General features: G+C 39.2%; 1 protein-coding gene across 3 annotated transcripts in view; it reads left to right on the top strand.

Moving 5' to 3' along the window:
• Positions 1-577: 577 nt before the first annotated feature.
• Positions 578-21,527, top strand: part of KLHL15 (kelch like family member 15) — a 35,934-nt gene continuing 14,984 nt past the window's right edge. The window contains exon 1 of one of the 3 annotated variants that reach the window (XM_039363056.1): positions 578-1,289. The gene's annotated coding sequence lies outside the window, so the exon portion shown is untranslated. Of the gene's footprint in view, positions 1,652-21,527 lie in introns of all 3 variants that reach the window. The other 2 variants (XM_039363040.1, XM_039363047.1) reach the window with 2 other exon arrangements.

Genomic DNA, 21,527 nt, shown 5'->3' with positions numbered 1-21,527 from the left:
ACCTATCCAAAAGTGGGCAACCTTCTGGATATTGTTGGATTCTAATGCCCCTAATCTTTTAATCAATGTCAGCTGCACTCTTTATTATATTTAAAACTACCTGAAAGGACAGTATTAGCCACCTGATTTATCTCTCTCTGCCTCCTTGTTTTGTTTACTACCAAGGGGGCATAATACTACTATTAAAAAGATTGCTTTTTATCCCTGTTTTGACTAATAAAGATATTGCCCCAGTTGTTTTGGGAATGAATATGTATTAATAATTTTAAAGTCATAGCTATGCTTATGCTTAGAATTTTAGTATTTACTCTTTCTCTGCAGGTAGTCATTCCAGGCAAGTTGAGTTGTGAAATGGTGATAGCATGTTGATGTCTAGAAAGAGTAAATAAAAATTTAGACAGACATTAGCTATCCCAGTTAATGGTCTAACATTTTCTATGAGGAAAAATGATGTGGATAATTGTTTCCCATCGCATTTATTACGAATCTAATAAACTGTGAATCTCTTTCCAACAGTATCATCAAACTAGTTTCCAGAAAGATATTTCTCTAAATATAAAGGGCACGTGACAATTTGTAAATTTTATTAAATTTGTTTAAAGCAGTTAAACTTTAAATGTGTCCACAGAATCAGTATAAGTTGAAGTAGACTTGACTATGTTTTAAGCGACATCTTTTACTGTAAATTAGTTCTTGAGGTATATGTATATCCAGGGGTTTTTTTTTGTTATAGAACGTCCAGAACGGAGTTCCAGCACTTTTTTTGGATGGAACCTTGTAGGGTAGGCAAGGCGGATTGTATAACGTGTGAGTTCCGGCACTTTTTTTTTTTTTTACAAAAAATACCACTGTATATCCCATGAAATAAATCCGATTTTTTTACCTGGTTTGCAACACAATTAACAGGGGATTTGTAGCCAAAGCCAAACAGATAAAACTTTGGGGGGGGAAAGCGTAAGCCAGGGGAGTCCTAGCGGTGAAGAAGAGGCCGAATGAGAAAGGCGGCAATGAATGAAAACCCCAAGGGGAGGAGATTCAGAGGCCAGGGGCGCAGGCGAGGTGGGGCTAAGTGTTGCGTACGCGGTTGGCGACTTTTGTGAGGCAGCGGCGGCAGCGAATAGGGTGGTTGGTGTGCGTGAAATGGGAAGGTGGCGACACTGGGAGATTGCGACGCCCTCAGCAGCAGTAGCGTCTTCGTATTCATGGAGATTTTTCCTCCTCCTTTTCTGTATTTCTCTGCCTTTCCTAAGGTGGTGGTGGCGGCGGCGGCAGCAGCAGCGGAAGTGACGGTCAGTGTGGGGTGCTTGTCGTTGGGGGAAGATGCCGACTGTGGCTGTGCTAGGCAAACCAGAAGGTAAACAACTGTGACAGGGAAGGGAGAGGCAGGGATTCTGGGAGGGGGACGAAGCAGCAGGGCCCGGCAAAAGCCAGTGCCCGGACATTACCGCCGAAAGAGGCCTTTCTCACGAACGCGTTGACGAAGATATATCCTGGGCGCAACACCTCAGTTGCCATGTCCAGCTACTTCAGCCCGACTGTGAGACTCTCCTCCTCCTCCTCCTCCTCCTCCTCCTCTATCGTTATGTCCCCCAAAGACCGCCCCTCTTCGTAGGGTCAGCGGGAAGATCTGCATCTTCAGCGCTGCTGAGAGGTATGTGAAGCTGGGAGCGGGGCGTTTTTCTCGCTCGTTGCTCTCCCTGCTCCTGGCCTCCTCTTTGCTGCTTTTTGAGCGTTACTTGGGTTGTACTTTTCCTTTGGATCCTTCTCGGATAAAGCTTTCCTACTTCCTCTCACTCTTTTGCTACCATGTTTGACCCAAAATGAACGTTTAAGCTAGGCCTTTTTCCTTTTCTCCGAATTCCTAATTTAGAAGGGGCGACTGTTTTATTTTAAGAAGAGAGGAAATCTTCGCTGAAATTTCCAACAGAAAAAGGCTGGAAAGATTTCCTGTTTATAGATGCTACTATCCCACGTTGGGGAAGGGGGTGGGGGAATTTTTTGGCGACTTTTCTTGTTAACTGAGAATATGGATAATGGCGTTAGGAATGAACACAAAACGCATCTTTTATATTCAGATATTTTTACTTTGTTATTGTATTTATTTTCTCTTTTAATTCAGCAAAACAAAAAACAAGGTGGGAAAGCAGGTTAAAGTAAGGGTTCATCTGTGTATTAGTGATTTTCCAGGTAACTCCAGTCTACTGTATCTAAAATTATCCATTTTCTCTGTCTCTGTTTTATTTCTGAGTGAATTGAACTATTTAGCTTTAATTTCAGTTTAGCTTTATCCTGTCCCCTCCCAGCAATATTTTGAAAATGTTTCAAAAGTTATGTTAGTGTGAATTATAGTATCTGACAATACTTTAATCCAGTATCGACAGTCTTTAATCCAGCATTCAAGTAATTGGTATTGTCCTAATTAACTTTGAACTTTTCACATTTTGATCTGGCATAATTGTGTAACTTTCCTTGAACTCGCTTAACTGCCAACCAGTTAAACAGAAAAAGGAAAAATAATTTATTTTGAGTCATTTTTCAAATAATTAAATATTTGTTAGTAGGACACCAATGCATTTTTTTTTAAGAAAAAGAAAATAGCTATAGGGTTAGTCCACAGTTGTTTTTTTCAGTTAGTCTAAATGATTATGAAAATTACATTTTTTTATAATTTTCATTATACAATGAAAATTATAAAAATAGAAATAAGTGTTGGCCTTAAGAATAATAAGGCTATATTTATGGAATAATATGGATGTCTTTTCCCATGACATCACTTCATATGTCATTAGTGATTCCAATATGGAATACAGTGTACATACTTACTTTCAGCCTTCTGTACAAGTAGCCCTTAACTTACAACCGCAATTGGGACCAGAATTTCTGTTAAGGTAGTTGTGAGTTGCGGCCAGTTTTACAACCTCTTTTTGCTATGGTTGTTAAGTGAATCACATGTTTAACTTTTCTTTTGGAAGCTGACTGGGAAGATTGCAGATGGTAATCATATGTCCCTGGGATGCTGCAACCATTGTAAATATATGCTGGTTACCAAGAGCCTGAATTTTGATCACCTGACTGGATGCTGTGACAGTCATAAATGTTAGGATCATTTGTATGCTGTGATAGTCATAAATACGAGGATCAATTTTTAGTGCTGTTATAACTTCAAATGGTAGCTAAACAATGGCTGTAGTCAAGGACTATGGTACATAAATAATTATTTTCTAGAGCAGGCTGTTTTACATTCATAATTAATTGGTTCTAGGCAAAAATGTGGAATGTGTGGGAAAAATAATTCATTGCAGTTGCTATATCATGTTAATTTTTATTTCTAATAATAATGTTAGATTTTTTAAAATTATTCCTAGACATAAACAGTCTGTTGTATGCTGTTATGAGCTTGTTGATTAGTAGAACATGTTCATATTTTGCCGTGCAGTAATTGTATTAGAGAATATTAGAAGCTGAAATCCATACTGGAGAATGCCCAAGTTGGCAAAGACAGTATTAGCACCTGGAAATCTACATGGTCTTAATTTGATTTTTTAACCACAGGGTAGATATAGATATATGTTACTGATTTCAGAAAATCATCATGTTGTACCACTTGAAACTAGGCAACATCTAGACTTAAATATGAAAACAACAGGAATGAGCCTTGGTGCAGTGGTTAGAATGCAGTACTGCAGGCTACTTCTGCTGACTGCCAGCTGCCAGCAGTTCAGTTCAAATCTGACCAGGCTCAAGGTTTGGCTCAGCTTTACATCCTTCCGAGGTTGGTAAAATGAGGACCCAGATTGTTGGGGGCTGAGGGAAGTTAGCCCAGAGAAAGAAATATTAAAAGGGCAGAAAAATATATTTTCCTCAAAAGGACTTTTTAAAACCAAACCTGGCCCCAAATCTATCTCTCTGCCCCAAGCAAGAGCTAGCTCCATACAAATGTAGATGTAAAATCATCAGAGAGTTGAAGCCAGAGCAATTAAGAAGACAAAGAGAAGATCTGCATGCCCCACCCAAACTCTAGGAGTCATTAGCCCCATCACTTGGGAAGCAGGATATGATAATAGGATTAAACCACAGATATCAAGGCCTAGAAAAACACTCAGAAATAGCCTCAAGGTTCATGCCACAGGAACAAGAAACTATTCCAAACAAGGCTAGAGAGGGTATAAAAACCTACTGCCCATGTGCTCAACTCCTCTTTCCTCTCCTCTGCTCTTTCTTACAAGGACCATCTTTCTGCTTCTTCAATAAACTGTAACCTTCTTCTCAAAGCAGTCGCCATGTTGCTTATTTATTCCCGGCTTGGATGAACCAGGATAAAGACTTACTTCTGACAATTTGGCACCCCAGAGATGGGACTCCAAGCTAACCTCTCCAATGGACTAAGACTGGTAAGCCCCATCTTGCCGGCAGCAGACCCCCATGTGTCTGTGGATGGGTTTCCCAGGCCTTGCCCATGTGGAGCTAGGGTTGTAAAGGGAGTTTTGAGAGTTTGAGCTCAAGGGCTACTTTGGAAAGAAGGTGAAGGTGAGTACCTCTAAATTTTAAGTTTAAAGCCCAGGGGAACAAAGAAATGTGTGTATTTCTGTTTGTGTGAGTGAGAAGACCTTTTTTTTCCCAATCACAGTTGGATTTTGCTCCTTCTGGTCTTTCCTAGCCGCAGAAAGGATCTGTTTAATTGGCAGAACCTGGAAAGAATGGGGGTTTGGTCAGAGCACAGAACCTTTTGTTAGGGAAAAGGGAGAGGCTGTGTGAAAATGAAATGGAATGAGTGAATGAAAGAATTGGATTTGGGCAACTAGCTGATAAGGCCCTGTAAGCAAAGCAAAGTTAGGAAATTAAGCCTCTGGCTAGGAGCGACCACTTACCTCTGAGAGCAAGCAGAGGTCCTTGCGGACATTGGAGGTCCGTAAACAGTGGTGTGAAGCTGGCCGGTCGAAGAGTAGCCCGTACCTTCTGAGGGGAAAACCAGAAGTGTCTCTGCAGACCCTTTTTTGGTCTGAAAACGTGGTGGATCCCTCAAAGAGCCCATGTACTCTGAGAGGGATCCAGAGTGCTCCGTGAGTCCCCTTTTTGGACCCACAAAACCGTGGTGGTAGGAAGAAGTCTCACAAGGAGGCTTCCGGTGTATAGTGCCATTTAGCGTTAGAGGAAGTTTCCAGTTCAAGGGCTAAGGTAGGTTTCCCAGTTGAGAGCTTGCTTGAAGCCTGGGACAGGAATCAGCTTCCTGTCCAGGCTGGAATGAAAAAGAGATAGGTAAAAATAGACTTTGCTTAGGGCTTTGCTGCGAAACCAATTTGGCTAAATAAAGGTACTTAAAAGGGAAAATAAGAAATAGTGATTCTCTCTCTCTCTATCTCGCTCTCTCTCTTCTCTATGCAACCACGTGGTATGTTTAAAATGTGTCCCTTCCCTAACTTGAGTTATCTGAAATTTATACTGGGAATGACTAGGATATGTAAAACTAAGACTTGTTTCCTTTTCTGTTCTCTTGTCTTTGTGTATATATGTTTATCAAAGTCTCTGTGTGAGAAGTAAATGTGACTGTTAACTGTTTCAAATCCAAGGAAAAAAGAATTTTAAATTCTGCTAGAAATTCTGCTTAAAATAAGCCACAAAAAGGAAATACCTCACTCTATTTGTCTGGCCAACAAACAGTGAAGAAAAAAAAATTGTTTGTTTGTTTGTTTTCCTCTTTCTCTCTGTGTACTCTCAAGAACAGCCTTAAGTTAGCAGGAGGGAATGTTTTAAGTTCATCTGCTAGAAAGATTTCACTCTTGCATTTAATAATATATAATAAAGTTGGAAGGGACTTTGGAGGTCATCTAGTCCAACCCCCTGCTCAGGCAGGAAACCTTATACCAGTGGTTCTCAACCTGTGGGTCGAGACCCCATTTGGGGGCGAACGACCATTTCACGGGGGGGTCGCCAAACAACGCAGTCCGCCATTTTTTCCCCCTTTTCCTTAGCTGTGCTACTCCCTTTTATTTTATTGGCTTTTGAAAGCCAATAGAATAGACTCTTGAATAGAGTCTAATTCTATTGGCTTTCAAAAGCCAATAGGAATTGTCTAGGCTGTCTCTGCCCTGCTGAGCCCGCCAAAAGTCCCATTCTGCAAACAGTGCTGCACCAGTTGAGTAGTCCTCGACTTACGACCAGTTGAGTAGTCCTCGACTTATGACCAGTTGGGGGGTCGCGGCATTAAAAAGGTTGAGAACCACTGCCCTATACGAACTTTATCAAATGCCTTACTGTAGTCCAAGAAAATTATATCCACACCATTCCTCTAGTCCACTAATTTTGTAACTGGGTCAAAGAATGCAGTAAGATGTGTCTAGCATGATCTATTTTTGACAAACCCATGTTGGCTTTTAGTAATGACTGCCTCTAGGTGTTCACGGATTCTTGTTTGATTGTCTTTTCCAGAATCTTCCCAGGTATTGAGGTCAAGCTGATAGGTCTGTTGTTTCCTAGATCTATTTTTATTTTTGAAGAGGGGAACTACATTAGCTCTTTTCCAGTTCTCTGGTAGTTACCTAGCGCTCCAGGGTCTTTGAAAAATATAGTTCAGTGGTTCTGAGATCACATCTGTCAGTTCCTTGAGAACTTTGGGGTGTAATCCATCTGGCCCTGATGATTTGAACTCTTCTAGGCTGGATAAGTGCTTGCTCACCATTTTCTTGCCTAACTTAAGTTGTGCTTCTAATCTATTTTTAATGGTACTGTTTTTGATGTTGGACTGTTTTTTTTATTATTATTATTTTTGACTGCGGTCACAAGCCTTAGTTCATTTTGAGCCTTAGTTTACTTCACCTCATCTTTGCAGGCTCAGACTATTTGCTAATATTCTGCTGTAGTCATGTGCCCCTCTTTCCACTTTTATACTGATCCGAATGCATTCAAGACAGTTTCCATCATTGTTATGCCCTATTTCTGTAGATATGTAGTTATTTCTTATATAGAGAGAAATTCTGCCTCTTTTATTTGGTCTGTTCCTTTTAAGCAATTGAAGTCCCTCTAGCTGAGTGTTCCATTTGTAGGTTTTATTCCACCATGTTTCTATAATGACAACTATATCATATTTGCCCTCATTCTTTATGACTGACACACCTATGCGTTAGTCCACTTTGTGTGACACTCACTATTAAAAGCTTGATTTTGCTTGATAGCAAGATTGATATTCTTGTCCACACACATCTATGTTACTTACACTGCTAACCCTGTAATTTTTGATTGCCAGGGACAGGGATGTTCTGTATCAATTAACTGTCCCTTGTTTAAAAATTCCTCCAGTCCTCCTTGTATTTGCCAAGATATTTCCTCTTTGGAGTGAGGAGGAGGTGTCCTGCCTGCTGGGTCCTGCCCCAAGCTCTGGAAAATCATTCTGCAATATGTTGTAAATGAATTTGTGTTCTAAATGGGTTTTATCTATCTATCCTTTTCCTGAAAAATGTGTGTCTATCTAAAATAGCCTTTTGAAGTTCAAGTCTGCTTGTGTGGGGAAATAATTTTCTTAAGTTACTTTTCTTATCCTATCACTAATTGGTGAAGCTACTATGAAACTTTTCTGAAACAAATAAGCATTTTCCAATCTCTAAAATAATGTGATCTATTTTAGAATAAATGTTAAAGGCAGATTTTGTTTGCCTGTTTCTTTCACCACTGCAATACTGATGCCTTTTCAAACTGCCTGCAAGCTACCCCCCTTCCAATTCTTTTCTCGCCCTTTGTTCTCCATACCTTTTGTCTGCCTCTCCTGGGAGAGTCCACCCAGAAAGGGGGGGGGAGACCTTGTTCTTATATCTTTCAGCCCTACAATCCTCCCCCAAACCTTTGAAAGCAGAACACACAGACCCAGATGCTGCCTCCATCCATTTGAGCCATGGAATTGGGTTTTGAATCCAGCCATCCACTAAAAAGCCACCATGCAATCTGAGTGGAACATCTTCCCAAGTCCTACCTTTCCTCAGATGCCTGTGAGAGCTGCAGAAGGAAGGAGTCCTGGAGCCACTGGTGCCATGTGAAGCCTCAAGAGAAAATTAGACTGTGGGGGGAGGGTGGAAACTCAGTGTAAACTTTCCTTTCTTGCCATATTTATATTATAACAAGCCAGTTGAATGTATTAATGGAGAGATGGCATTTGGGAATAGTTGGCAGAACAAGTATTGAACACCTTGGACTTCTATCTGGTGAAAGGGAAAATTTATCCAGAATGTTTGTATTGCCTATTTTGTAAAAGTAGCTGCACATACATGCACACACACACACACCATTCAGAATCACATTGAGTCTATCCCCTCCACCTACCTTTAGTAAAGTTTCCCAGGCTTATTTTTGCTCTGTTGCACCAAAGCTTTGTAGGAACAACTTCCAACAGATTCCAAGGGGGAGGGAACTAGGCCCCCTCAGGTGATTTGCAATTCATATGCCCTGACTAAGGAAGCAACAGGAAAGAGATCCCAAACTTCAGCCCTGAATATCTTGCACTGTTGGGCTCAGATTGGGATTCCTAGAGCTCATTATGTGCAATTTAAAGAAAAATTTAATAGCCTGGCATATTGGCTAATCTCAATTGGACATTAAAAACCTGGATGCACTGAATTAAGAGCTAAGGCAGGAAACAACCCTTGAAAATGGGCAGCCAGTGGTCATGTACTAAGGAAAACCATGGCTGTGAAGAATTTTGGGAGATATGCAAACCTGACTGGAAGCTAAAAGTGACATCCAACATTTGAAAATGATTGGCACAGAATATTGGACACTATAAATTTCTTTTCCACTTAACAAAATTTTTGCCCTGACTTTATGGGTGCAAGCTCCCCTTTTGAGAGCCACTAAAGGGATCTTTTTCTGATGCTTCCATTAATGTCTTATTTTTTTTTTTTTTTTTGGCTTAACAGTTTAAAAGCTTGCCTACCAAGTCTCCCTGACCAGATCAATTTTAATGTTGTACCAATAAGTGTGATATCCTCACACTTAAGGCACAAAGCGGGGATTGAGGGAAGTTAGCCCAGAGAAGGAAATATTAAAAGGGCAGAAAAATATATTTTCCTCAAAAGGACTTTTTAAAACCAAACCTGGCCCCAAATCTATCTCTCTGCCCCAGGCAAGAGCTAGCCCCATACAAATGCAGATGTAAAACCATCAGAGAGTTGAAGCCAGAGTAATCAAGAAGACAAAGAGAAGATCTGCATGCCCCACCCAAACTCTAGGAGTCATTAGCCCCATCACCTGGGAAGCAGGATATGATAATAGGATTAAACCACAGATATCAAGGCATAGAAAAACACTCAGAAATAGCCTCAAGGTTCATGTCACAGGAACAGGAAACTATTCCAAACAAGGCTAGAGAGGGTATAAAAACCTACTGCCCATGTGCTCAACTCCTCTTTCCTCTCCTCTGCTCTTTCTTGCAAGGACTATCTTTCTGCTTCTTCAATAAACTGTAATCTTCTTCCCAAAGCAGTCGCCATGTTGCTTATTTATTCCCGGCTTGGATGAACCAGGATGAAGACTTACTTCTGATGGCAATATGCTGACTCTATAAACTATTTAGAGAGGGCTGTAAAGCACTGTGAAGCGGTATATAAGTCTTAAGTGCTATTGCTAATTTGGAAAGGTGTTGTAATTTTCAGTTCATATTCTGTACTTGTAGACAAACTGGATGGCTAGCTTGTGACAATTAAAAATGTCATTAAAATACCTGAAAAATGTGTGTAGTTGAGAGTATTTTATGGATCTGAGTGGATAGATAACTGTTTCATTAGCATTAGATCCTCCCATGCTATGTAGCATATCAGACAGCAAGGAGTTTTCATATTTTTGGTTTGGGGTGCATACTTCAATGTCTTGCCATGTGATATTTAAAGTCTTTAAGTCTTCTATGAACGTTCTTTGTTATGTATTTTGAGGGCATCTTCTTAGCTCTTTGGCATGGGGGAGTCTGTCTCATTGCCATCTTGGGGATTTGATTGTTCTTCATACAGAGAATATAACCTGCAAGTTGGAATTTTCTGTGAGTGACAATGTTATGTAATTTGCAGGAGAAACTCATTTGGATCACTTCTTTGTTAGTAACATAGTCAAAATAGCTAATCTTTAGGATACGGCAAAGGCATCTTTTTTGGAAGACATTGTTAGAGAATTTTAATTTCTCTGTTGGTGAAAAAATAAATCAGAAGCTCTCACAATTGACTGCATTTAGCTGATTCAAAATAACTTCTTTATATTTATATCAAAATATTTACAATGCCATACATTCTTCTTTACAGCAACATAGCACAAATGAAGACTTCTTACAGAGAGATACAGAGACAAACCTGAGACTGGAAATCCAGCTCTTAACTCAATACTCTTTTGCACAGTAGCTCTTTCTTCACATTGGCTGACTGAGTTACCATATGACTCTTCCTGCTCATGAATATTCCAACACTCCTCCCTTCATGACAGGAAGAGACATCAGACCTATTGACTTAATACATTCTTTAATTGTGAAAAACCTTGTGCCACTAACCTACCCTTATACTGTACATCATTATTTGGCAATACCTTTTTCTTATATACCCACTTATAACCCACAGCTTTGGTTACCTGTGGCAAAGGCACTGATTTAAATACTTCATGGTCTCCCATGGATTTCATCTCTTTATCCATGGCCTCCTTCCATCTTTCTTCAGCTTTTGGTAATGCCAACACTTCTTTATAACTTCTTGGCTCATACCACACATTGCAAACCTTTACCTTGCTGGCAGAATACCTGTCAGGCGGAATTCCTTTGTTACATCGCTCTGACCTATGTGGTATTAACTGCTCCTGTGTCTCAATTCTTTCTGGTTTCATGTCTTGTTCAGCGTCTCCTCCGTGAACATTGACATCTTCAATAATCATTTTTTTATCATTAGATGAGTTACTATCATTAAATAGATCACCGTCATTAAGTGAGACATACCCAGAATTTGCATTAATTCTGTCCCAATTTTGTTCTGCAAAATTAGCAGACCTTGAAATTACAATTCTTTTACTTCCATCGCTAAAGCGATATCCTTTTGACCCTGGCTCATAGCCCACAAACCTGAGCTTTCTTGCCTTTTGCTGTCCCTTTCTTCTGATTGCTTTTGGAATATGTACCCATGCAGTACTTCCAAAAATTCTCAAATGTGCCAGTGATGGCTTTCTCCCATATAGAATGGCATATGGAGTATTATTAATGGAGGAACTCCACAGCCTGTTAACTGTATAATTGGCAGTCAATATGGTTTCTCCCCAATATGACCTGCTCATACCAGAATCCTCTAATAATGAATCTTTCATTGTTTGCAAAACACCATTCCTTCTTTCAGCTACACCGTTCTCTGCTTCTGTGTAAGGATTTGTACATCTGTGTCTTATCCCCAACTGCCCCAACCATTGTTGGAATTTAGTTGACATAAATTCAGTACCTCTGTCAGTTTGCAACTGACACACTTGTTATCTGTACCTTCTCTCTACAAAACTTAACCACTGTTTGAATTGTTGTAGCACCTCTGCCTTTGCTCTAAGCAAGTAGCAAAATGAATACCTGCTATAATCATCAACAATTACCAGTGCATATTTTGCTCCTCCCAAACTGGCTTGCATAGGTCCCACCAGATCTGCATGGACCAGCTCTAGAACTCTTTTTGTTTGCCTTGTGCTACATTTACATTTGCCTTTGACTTTGATGCTTTGCATACTGCACAGTCCAAATATGTTTTGCATCCCTTCAAATTTAGCCCTTCTGCAAAATCTTGCATTTGCTGCAAAACTTTAAAGCTTGCATGGCCAAGTCTTCTATGTAGAAGATGAACACATGAATCATGCTCTGCAACATTCTTAAATATATGGGAACATTGAACCTTTTGTCCCTGCAATACATATAGATTATCTTCCTTTATGCTTTCTGCACAAATATTCCCATTCCTTTTGATGAGACACTTCCCATTTACAAAAATGATCTCAAAACCTTGTTTGTCTAAATTAGACACACTTAACAAATTGTGTTCCATCTCAGGTACACAAAGCACATTGGTAAATTTTGATTCCAAATATGGAATTTTTACATCGCCTCTTCCGATGACTTTTGCTTTCTGGCCATTTGCCAAAGCCACAGCTTCTTGTGCTACTGGAACAAACCTGCAAAATAATTCAGAATCATTAACAATTGTTTGACTTGGCCCACTATCTATTAGCCACTTGTCTCTGTTGTTGCTATAGCAAACTTTTGCAACACCAAACTGTTCCTTTTGCAAATCAGTCTTTTTTTCTTGCACAAATGTCCTTTGCTGCAAATTGTTCCTTTGCAAACAGTTCCTTTTCAGATGGCCGTTTGCTCCACAAATGTAGCAATTCTTTTTTTTGCTTAGCTCTCTGCCTGCAAAATGTTTCTTCTTCAGAGACTTGCAGTCTGGACCCCCTCCTCAGGAATTTCACCTCCTTGTGGCTGCTTCTAAAATGGCACTTTTTTTCTTCATTAAGCAAATATGCCTTTAAAGCAGTGGTTCTCAACCTTTTTAATGCCGGGACCCCGAACCGGTCATAAGTTGAAGACTACTCAACCGGTGTAAGTCGAGGACTACTCAACTGGTGCAATACCATTTGCAGAATGGGACTTTTGGCGGGCTCAGCAGGGCAGAGACAGCCTGGACGATTCCTATTGGCTTTTGAAAGCCAATAGAATTAGACTCTATTCAAGAGAGTCTATTCTATTGGCTTTCAAAAGCCAATAGAATAAAAGGGAGTAGCACAGCTAAGGAAAAGGGGGGAAAATGGCGGACTGCGTTTGGCGACCCCTGTGAAATGGTCGTTCGACCCCAAATGGGGTCCCGACCCATAGGTTGAGAACCACTGCTTTAAAGCCTCAAAATACAAGTCTTGCTCTTCTTTACCCTCAAATATGGCAGAAACTGTGTCCCAGGTTTTATCTAAACTGTTCAACATCAATAAAACCTTCTGGGACTCAGGGAATTTAATCCCACGTTGTTCTAAATCCAAAAATAAACTTTGCATTTTATTTAAATGCTGTTCCATAGATTCACCTGGTTCCAAACAAGCCCTGTAAAGTTTTCGTGACAATTGCACTATATTGCATGCAGAAACATTCACATGCACAGCTCTCAACTTCAACCAAATCTCCTTTGCAGTCTTTAAATTTGCAACATTTAGAAATTGTTCATCATCTAAATTCAAGATGAGATAAGCCATTGCTTGATCATGACTCTTCTGATCAGCAGCTGCAAATACTTGTGGTGGATTTTCTACAATATACCACAGCTCTTTAGCTTTCAGCAAACATTCCATTTTTGCAGCCCACACAATGTAATTCTTCTGGCCCAAACGAGGCACAGAGCTTTTCTTAAATTCCATTGCAGCCATTCTGCAAATTCTGCCTTGTTCTTATACTTTCTAAACACAGGCAATTTCTTCCAGCTTTAAATTACAATGCAGTCCTTAGTAAGCTCTGGGCCCATAACCTGTTAGAGAATTTTAATTTCTCTGTTGGTGAAAAAATAAATCAGAAGCTCTCACAGTTGACTGCATTTAGCTGATTCAAAATAACTTCTTTATATTTATATCAAAATATTTACAATACCATACATTCTTCTTTACAGCAACATAGCACAAATGAAGACTTCTTACAGAGAGATACAGAGACAAACCTGAGACTGGAAATCCAGCTCCTAACTCAATATTCTTTTGCACAGACTCAGTAGCTCTTTCTTCACATTGGCTGACTGAGTTACCACATGACTCTTCCTGCTCATGAATATTCCAACAGACATCAAGTCTCTTGTTAATATTCACTGATACCTTCCTGGTCTCCCTGGCATAAATGGTTGTTGGGATCGCTATAAAGGCAAGCAAACAGATTTTAAGTTTCAGTGGTATAGATCAAGGCTTTTCAACCTTTTCACCCATTGTACCACTTTTAGGATATGGCAATATCTGAGAACCACCAGTTGCCTAACAAGGTGTCAAAAACTTGACCAAAAAAAAAAGGAAAAAAGTAATAAAGTTCAGGTAGTCCTCGACTTACAACAGTTCGCTTAGTGACTATTTGAAGTTACAATGGCACTAAAAAAAGTGTCCCCCAAGCCACAGCCGAGCAAGACACCTGCCTGCCCACCCAGTGGCGTTCTTCCTCCTGTCTGAGGTTTTCATTGTTTTGAGCATTTCTGTTGAGGATTGGCAGCAGGGGTGGGGTGTGAGGTGTTTGGTTTTTATTCCCCCCCCCACCGTCTGCTGGGTGGTTGCAGCAGGTTTTGGTCACTTCACATGACCCTGGGACACTGTGACCATCGTAAATATGAATCAGTTGCCAAGCATCTGAATGTAAATCACAAGACCCTGGAGATGCTGCAACATTCCAACTGATCGGCGTTTCTTCTGGGCTCAGCAGAAGCACCAGGATCAGTGCCGAGCTCCAGCTGGAGCCTGGCATTCATCCTGGCCCTTCCACTGAGCCCTGACAGCCGTGCAGCTCCAGCCATCTCTTGTTCAGGCTAGTCCAGTGCTGCCGCCGGTTCAGCTCATTCCCCTCCCCCGCTACTTTTCTAGGATGGTCGTGTACCACCTGCCAGGTGCCAATGTACCACAGGTGGTACCCGTACCACTGGTTGAAAAGCCCTGATATAGATAAGTTAGAAATAATTGGAAAATTCTATTCAGAGCTATACAAAGATGATCACTCAAAAGTAACAACACCCATAAAAGAGGAAATAGTGGAGGGAGAATCAAATGCCATAAAATCAATGAAAAATGGCAAAGCTTCAGGTAATGATTGGGTTACAGTTGAAATGCTGAAAGCTGGTGGTCACAGTTTACACAAGATAGTAGCAAAACTATAGTTGAGGAGAAAAAATACCAGATGCATGAAAAAATACATGCTCAGCATTACAAGACAAGATAGAAAGACCTGCACATGGATTAGAGAACAAATGAAAGTATACGATATCATCAAGAGAGTAAAAGAATTGAAATGGAAATGGCTGGTCACATAGCAAGAAAAACTTATGGCAGGTGGACCAAGGCAGTCATAGAATGGATCCCACTTGATAAAAAGCATCCATGAAAGAGATCTAAAACAAGATGGATTGATGGCATCAGCAAGTTTTGCGAGCCCCATTGCAAAAGAAAGCTCAGGACAGTAGTGGTTGGAAACAAGCGGAAGAGGCCTTCATCTTGCAGTGGATAGACAATGGCTAAAATGATGATGAAATGAGGATCAGATTTTATTCATCCTCTGGAAAACAGCTGTTGCTTTTCCAATGCATTTGGAAAACATTTATCATTTGACGACCACTATTGCCAGTCGCAAGCCAAAATGAGAAGGGAGGAGAATGTGGCATAGGGCTAGCAAACTTTCTGTAAAAATTATAACCATTACAGAAGCAGCAAGAATATGACGTATTTCACATGAATATTTTCTTTAATTAGAAAAATGTAGGTCCAGTCATATGCCCAAAATGAATAGATATTTTACAAAGTAGAGGAAAACCTAAAATATTTGTAGTGTATAGCTTGGACATACAATAACATACACACACACACACATACATACATACATACATACATACATACACGATCTGTAGTATATACTACCTACAACAGAATTAAGGAACTTGGATTAATCTAGCTTTTGTTGGGTTGTAGAAGATATTCAGAGCTTTCTTTGGAGTTCGTTTTTAATGGGGAATGATTGGTCATTCCAATTCTTTATACAGACAAAAGCTACAAAATGTATTTGTCTGTTTATTATGGATTTTTAAAGCTTATTTTGTAATAAATTGGATGGAAAGAGCACTCATCCTAGACTTTTGGCCTCAAGATAAAATACAAATGATCAAGGAGTTGTTTCAATTGACCATTGTTCTCTATGGTGGAACATTCAAGGAATGTCAGGTTCTGTTTGTTGAGACACCCAACTCAATCAAATATGCTGCTATAACACTTCAGATGGGGCTGGTTCTAGTTATACTGACCCCTATATATTATAAAGCCTAGTTTTCTTCACCACTAGCTATGCTGCTGTGTTTCATAGGAGTTGCTGGTTTCTATCTTTGATTTACAAAATGGATTATGTTCCTGCATGAAGATTCTCAATAGCAACTACTGCTTAAGGTAGTGTAAAGAATCCATGAAGGACTACATTGCAACTTTTGATTTCGATATTACTTTTTTCAAACATAGTGGCTGACCCAGGATAGAATGTGTGTGTGTGTGTGTGTTTCTCCACTCCATTCTCTTGTTGTAACTTAACTCTATCCTTTAAAGGAATGTCCTATATCCTGTCTGACTACTTAGGGTGGATTAATGTGAAATACATACAGGAACTGCATTTGGGATATTTATTTCAACTCTTCTCACCCTGGTCTACATAGAGTTAGAATAAGTCTAAAGAGATTTAAAAACTTTTTATGATAAAATAGACATAGTAAGAATTAAGTAAACAATATATGAACATAAGAATCATAGTTCTCTTTTTAAAAATTGCAATAAATCAAACAAAATGACTTTAGCATAGTTAGAAATTTGCTGTTGGATAGAACAATTTCATTACTATCATGAAAAAAATGCATGGCAATATTTATTAATAGTTTGGTACTTTAAAGATCTAAATTATAAACATTTTCATACCAATTAGTAGCATAATTTTTACTATTTTCCAGAAGATCAAGAGGGAGAGTATTGAGCAGACCTCTAGGGCCAAGATGTTTCATAGTATTCCATGTTCCTTTAATTTCTCACAGGATTGGAAGTTTAAACATCCCTTCTCCATGTGCACTCATGGGCTGGGCAGATTATATTCTGAGGAAAACAGCTTGTAAAGTATATTAAAGGGGGGGGGGAGATTTTTCAACTTGCAGAGCTTTGCAGGTCAAAAAAAGCATTTTGAATTGCATTGAAAGGCTAGCTTTAATCTATCAGAAAATAGATTACCAAAAAATAGATGTTATGCTCAGATAATAGCTCTAGCCCAGGGGTAGGCAACCTTGGCTCTTTTATGACTCATGGACTTCAGTCATAAAAGAGCCAGGGTTGCCTACCCCTGGTCTAGCCTGTTACATTCCTGGTTATCACATTTTTATCAGCTTCAGGTTCTAATTATTGTCAGAGACAGAAACAAGTAAAGTACATGGCAATAATTTAAATATGTGGTAATAAGGGTATATGGCAGGCCCTTCTGACCTGGATAAGGGTGCAACTGTAATATCAGCTATGGGCAAAGACCTGTCAATTCCACCTGTTGTTTGAAGTGGAGGCATGGATCCAAAAGATTTCTAAATTAGGGTTATGTTTTTTCAATGGGAGGATAATTTAATCCAAATCCCCAACCTAGAACTAAGGAGAAAGTTCCTGACAGTTAGAACAATTAATCAGTGGAACAACCTGCCTCCAGAAGCTGTGAATGCACCAACACTGGAAGTTTTTAAGAAGAGACTGGACAGCCATTTGTCTGAAATGGTATAGGGTTTCCTGCCTGAACGGGGTTGGACTAGATCAGTGGTTCTTAATCTGGGCGATATTGCCCCCCAGGAGGCGATTTCATTTTTCAGGGGGGCGATGGAACAAAAAGGGGCGATGTGGGGGCAAAGGGACAAAAAGGGGGCGATATGGGGGCGATGGAGCAAGAAGTTTTGGGGACACTTTTGAGACTTTTTCATACAGTGAATCGCTGTATATCTGTCGTACAAAAACATCAGATTGCTCGCTATTAGTGGATTGAATTGTGTTTTCAAATGTTCCTCCAGCTAGCTTCAGTACAGAATGCCGTACATATGTGAATACGCATCGCTTCATGCGCGTTGCGCAGCAGCCTCTACCCTTTTTATATTTCTTTTTGCGTCTTAAATTTTACTTGTAATTCAGTCATTAAATATTACTGTTTTTCTTTTCGGGCATTTCACTTTCTTGCAACTGAATTTTGTTTTCAAAGTGGTCATTACATTTAAGTGTCTTGAATAAATAAGATAATAATGAAATACATGTATCACGAAGTTTGGGAATAAAGTGACGGGTGGCACCAAACTTTTTTCACACAGTTATGATATGGGAAAAAGATTGGAAATAAATTATTTGCATCAATATGTCCTGATGACAATTTTAAAGAAAATAAAACAAGTGTTTGCATAAATTGAAGAATTATTTCCTCTGTTGTGATTGAGAGGTTATGTTGGGGGAGGGGGGCAATGACAACTTCCTCATTGGCTCAAGGGGGCGATTCGTTCAAAAAGGTTAAGAACCACTGGACTAGATGACCTCCAAGGTCACTTCCAACTTTGTTGTTGTTATTATTTTTTTAATAAACTTTAAATATTTTTAAATCATAAATCACATAATAGTTAACAGTGTGTTTGCTTGGTTTACATTTATAAAGGAAAATCATCAACGATTAATATCTATAATCCATAATCCATGTATTCACACAAATGTTTCTTTTTTTCCCCATTGATATTCTCTCTGATAGTTCCCGTCATCAATATTCTTAATTTTCCCTTTAATATTTAAATATTTTCCCTTTAGTCAGTATCATACTTGATCAATGTGTTTCGCTAAATCGGAGCGTTTTTCCCTCTATTTTCCCCCAACCAACCATAGAATTTGTTCCAGATTTCATAGTAATCTGTCACTCTTATCCTTAAGTTCTAACGTCAACCTATCAATTTCAGCACAAGATAAAGCCTTATTTATTACCTCTTCTTCTGAGGGTGTCTCTCTGTCTTTCCATCTGTGCAAAGACTAATCTTGCTGCTATTAGCATGTGTAATAATAGGTATAGGGATCCTTTATTGTATCTATCTTTAGTGATACCCAGCAAAAAGAGTTCTGGTTTTAGCTCAATGTTCTGCATTAGTATCTCTTCTAACCACAGTTTTATTAAATGTCAATTTTTTTGTGCTTTTGAACATTCCCACCACATATGGTAATAAGTCCCTAGTGATTCTTTGCATTTCCAACATTTCGGTGAAGTCTTTTTGTCCATTTTGGCTAATCTCACAGAGGAAAAGGTGCCACCTATAAAACATCTTGTATAAATTTTCTTTGTAAGCAGTAGCTAATGTGAGCCTCCTATTCCTTTCCCATAAATCCTGCCAATTATCTAAGTCGATACCATAGCTGAAATTTTTACTCCAAATTAACATTGTGTCTTTTACTTGCTCTTCCAACATATCCCATTCCAATAAATATTGATATATACTTTTTACCTCTTTTTCCTCCGTTCATAATAGAATTTTATCTAATTCTGTGTGCTCTAATTTTATTCCACATTCTTTTTTATCCTTCATATATTGTGATTGAATTTGAAGGTACGCCCACCATTCAAGTTCTATCCCTTCTTCTAATAACTTTTCCCTTGATTTTAATTCCCTTCCTTCGTCCAAGATGTCTTTATATTGATCGCCTTTCCTGATTTCATGAAATTTATGAATGAATGTATGAATATCTCCAATGTGGATACTCAATTAAGGATTTTCATGTAATTACGTTTTTTAATTCTGACCCATACATCTAGTAGTGCCCGTCTGATGTAATGTTTCTGGAAGTACTGGTGAGCCTTGTGCTTTCCTTCCCAAAGAATTCCGTGCCACCCTGTCTGCGTAGTGTAGCCTTCTAAGGCTAATAATCTCCTATTTCTCAAATGTATACACTCTTTCGCCCAGTAAGCGTGGCTGCTTGATAATATTTTTCCCAATCTGGGAGGCCGAATCCACCTCTTTCCTTCAAATCCTGTAAAAGTTTGAATTTAATTCTCAGTTTTTTCCGTTGCCAGAAGCTGTGAATGCTCTAACACTGGAAGTTTTTAAGAAGAGACTGGACAGCCATTTGTCTTAAATGATATAGGGTTTCCTGCCTGAGCAGGGGGTTGGACTAGATGACCTCCAAGGTCCCTTCCAACATTGTTGTTATTGTTGTTATTATTAAAGCTAGTGGTGCGGCTATATTTGAGCCAGAGTGTTTTTTAGGGGTGAAGGTGAAGAAATAGCAAATCCATCTTGTTGGGATTTAATCTGAATTTGTGTCTATGATCCAGACTCTCATAGCCTTCAAACTACAGGTTAGGATTATCACAGCAGCTCTGGCTCAATCGTGGATGATGGTATACAGTTATATAACATCAGCATACTGAAAATACCTTATCTCAAACAGATGGATGATCTCTCCCCAGCAGCAGTCTCCAACCCAGACCGGGGGAGGCAGCAGCAGTGGGGTGGGAGAGAGAGGATGGTTTTGCACACATGCTCGCCTATCACTTCCACTGCCTGGTTTTGAACAGGCTACGTACGGCCTGGCACTGGGCCGTGGACCGGGGTTCGGACCCCTGTGTTAAATGGGAACCTTATGTGGTGGGAATGGGAACCTTATGTGGTGTTTATTAATAGTGATATGCAACAAATTGTCACATCAAGTACTGTGATGTTACTTGTACTTCAGTTCATTTTTTAAAATACTTTTTTCTTCAACCTGTTAATTACAGTTGAAGGTCTAATAAAAATATTGTGCAAAACTTTCCTAAAAAATAAATTGTATATTATGAAGTTATTGTCAGGGCTGCCTCCATTCAATCCCTAAGAAAGAAAAACCCTTGACTCCAGAGATTTAGAGAAAAGGTACTTTTGCTAGGAATGAACTGAATACAGCAATGGTCAGGCAAGATGTGAAGAAAATTCACATGAAAAAACAATCTGAAGCAAGCCCCAGAGCCCAGCCCCCGGTAGCCAGGCAACCAGAGTTCAATCATCAGCCAGAAAGATGTTTTGGGAAAGTCTCTGGTCCAGGTGCAGTGTTCCTCCTTCGTGCATTCCAAGCCTGGACAGTTGGCCTTGAGAAATGTTAAACAAGCTGATCTGGTCTCCCTGAGACCAGGCCTACTCACCACTTCACAGAAATTTCATTTCCACCTCCTGTACGCTTCCCCCCCCAAATACCCTGTGCTTCTCCTGCCCCCATTTCCATGGCAGCTGACAGCAAGCTTGAAAGAAAGGAAGATGCAGGCTGACATTTATATTCTTTTCTTTAAAAGGTTATGCATTTTAATATTAGATGGTTAGGGCTATGTAGTAAAAGCAGACTTATTCTCTAATTATGTGGTAATACTAGCTTTTAGTTTGCTTTAGTTACCTGAAGTAAGATAGAAACCGGGTGAAACTTTGCCATGAAGTTAGCCTGTAGAGAGTGTAAGTTTGTGACTCTTAATTCTCAATTTAATCACAAGAATGTATTGATTGATTGATTTATATCTCATACTTTCAAAATACTATTCTGTAATTGATTTAACAAGGAAAAAAATCAAAAACAAAATTGAAAATGCTAAAACTTACAAAATAAAGTCAAGTTTTTTTTAAAAAAAAACAATTAGACTAAAATTACGTAACTTAATATTTCAAAAATGGTTCTTAAATATTTATGTTTATTATGACATTTAAGAAATGTCTTTGCAGGATTTTAGAAATCTTCCCTGTAAAGGTTACTTTTGAAATAAGTCTTTAGAGCGATGCCCCAGAGTATTACTG

Source organism: Crotalus tigris, unplaced genomic scaffold, assembly GCF_016545835.1.
Source record: "Crotalus tigris isolate CLP2741 ecotype Arizona unplaced genomic scaffold, ASM1654583v1 scf7180000017589.2436309, whole genome shotgun sequence".
Lineage (NCBI taxonomy): Eukaryota > Metazoa > Chordata > Lepidosauria > Squamata > Viperidae > Crotalus > Crotalus tigris.
This window is presented reverse-complemented; position numbering and strand designations above follow the sequence as displayed.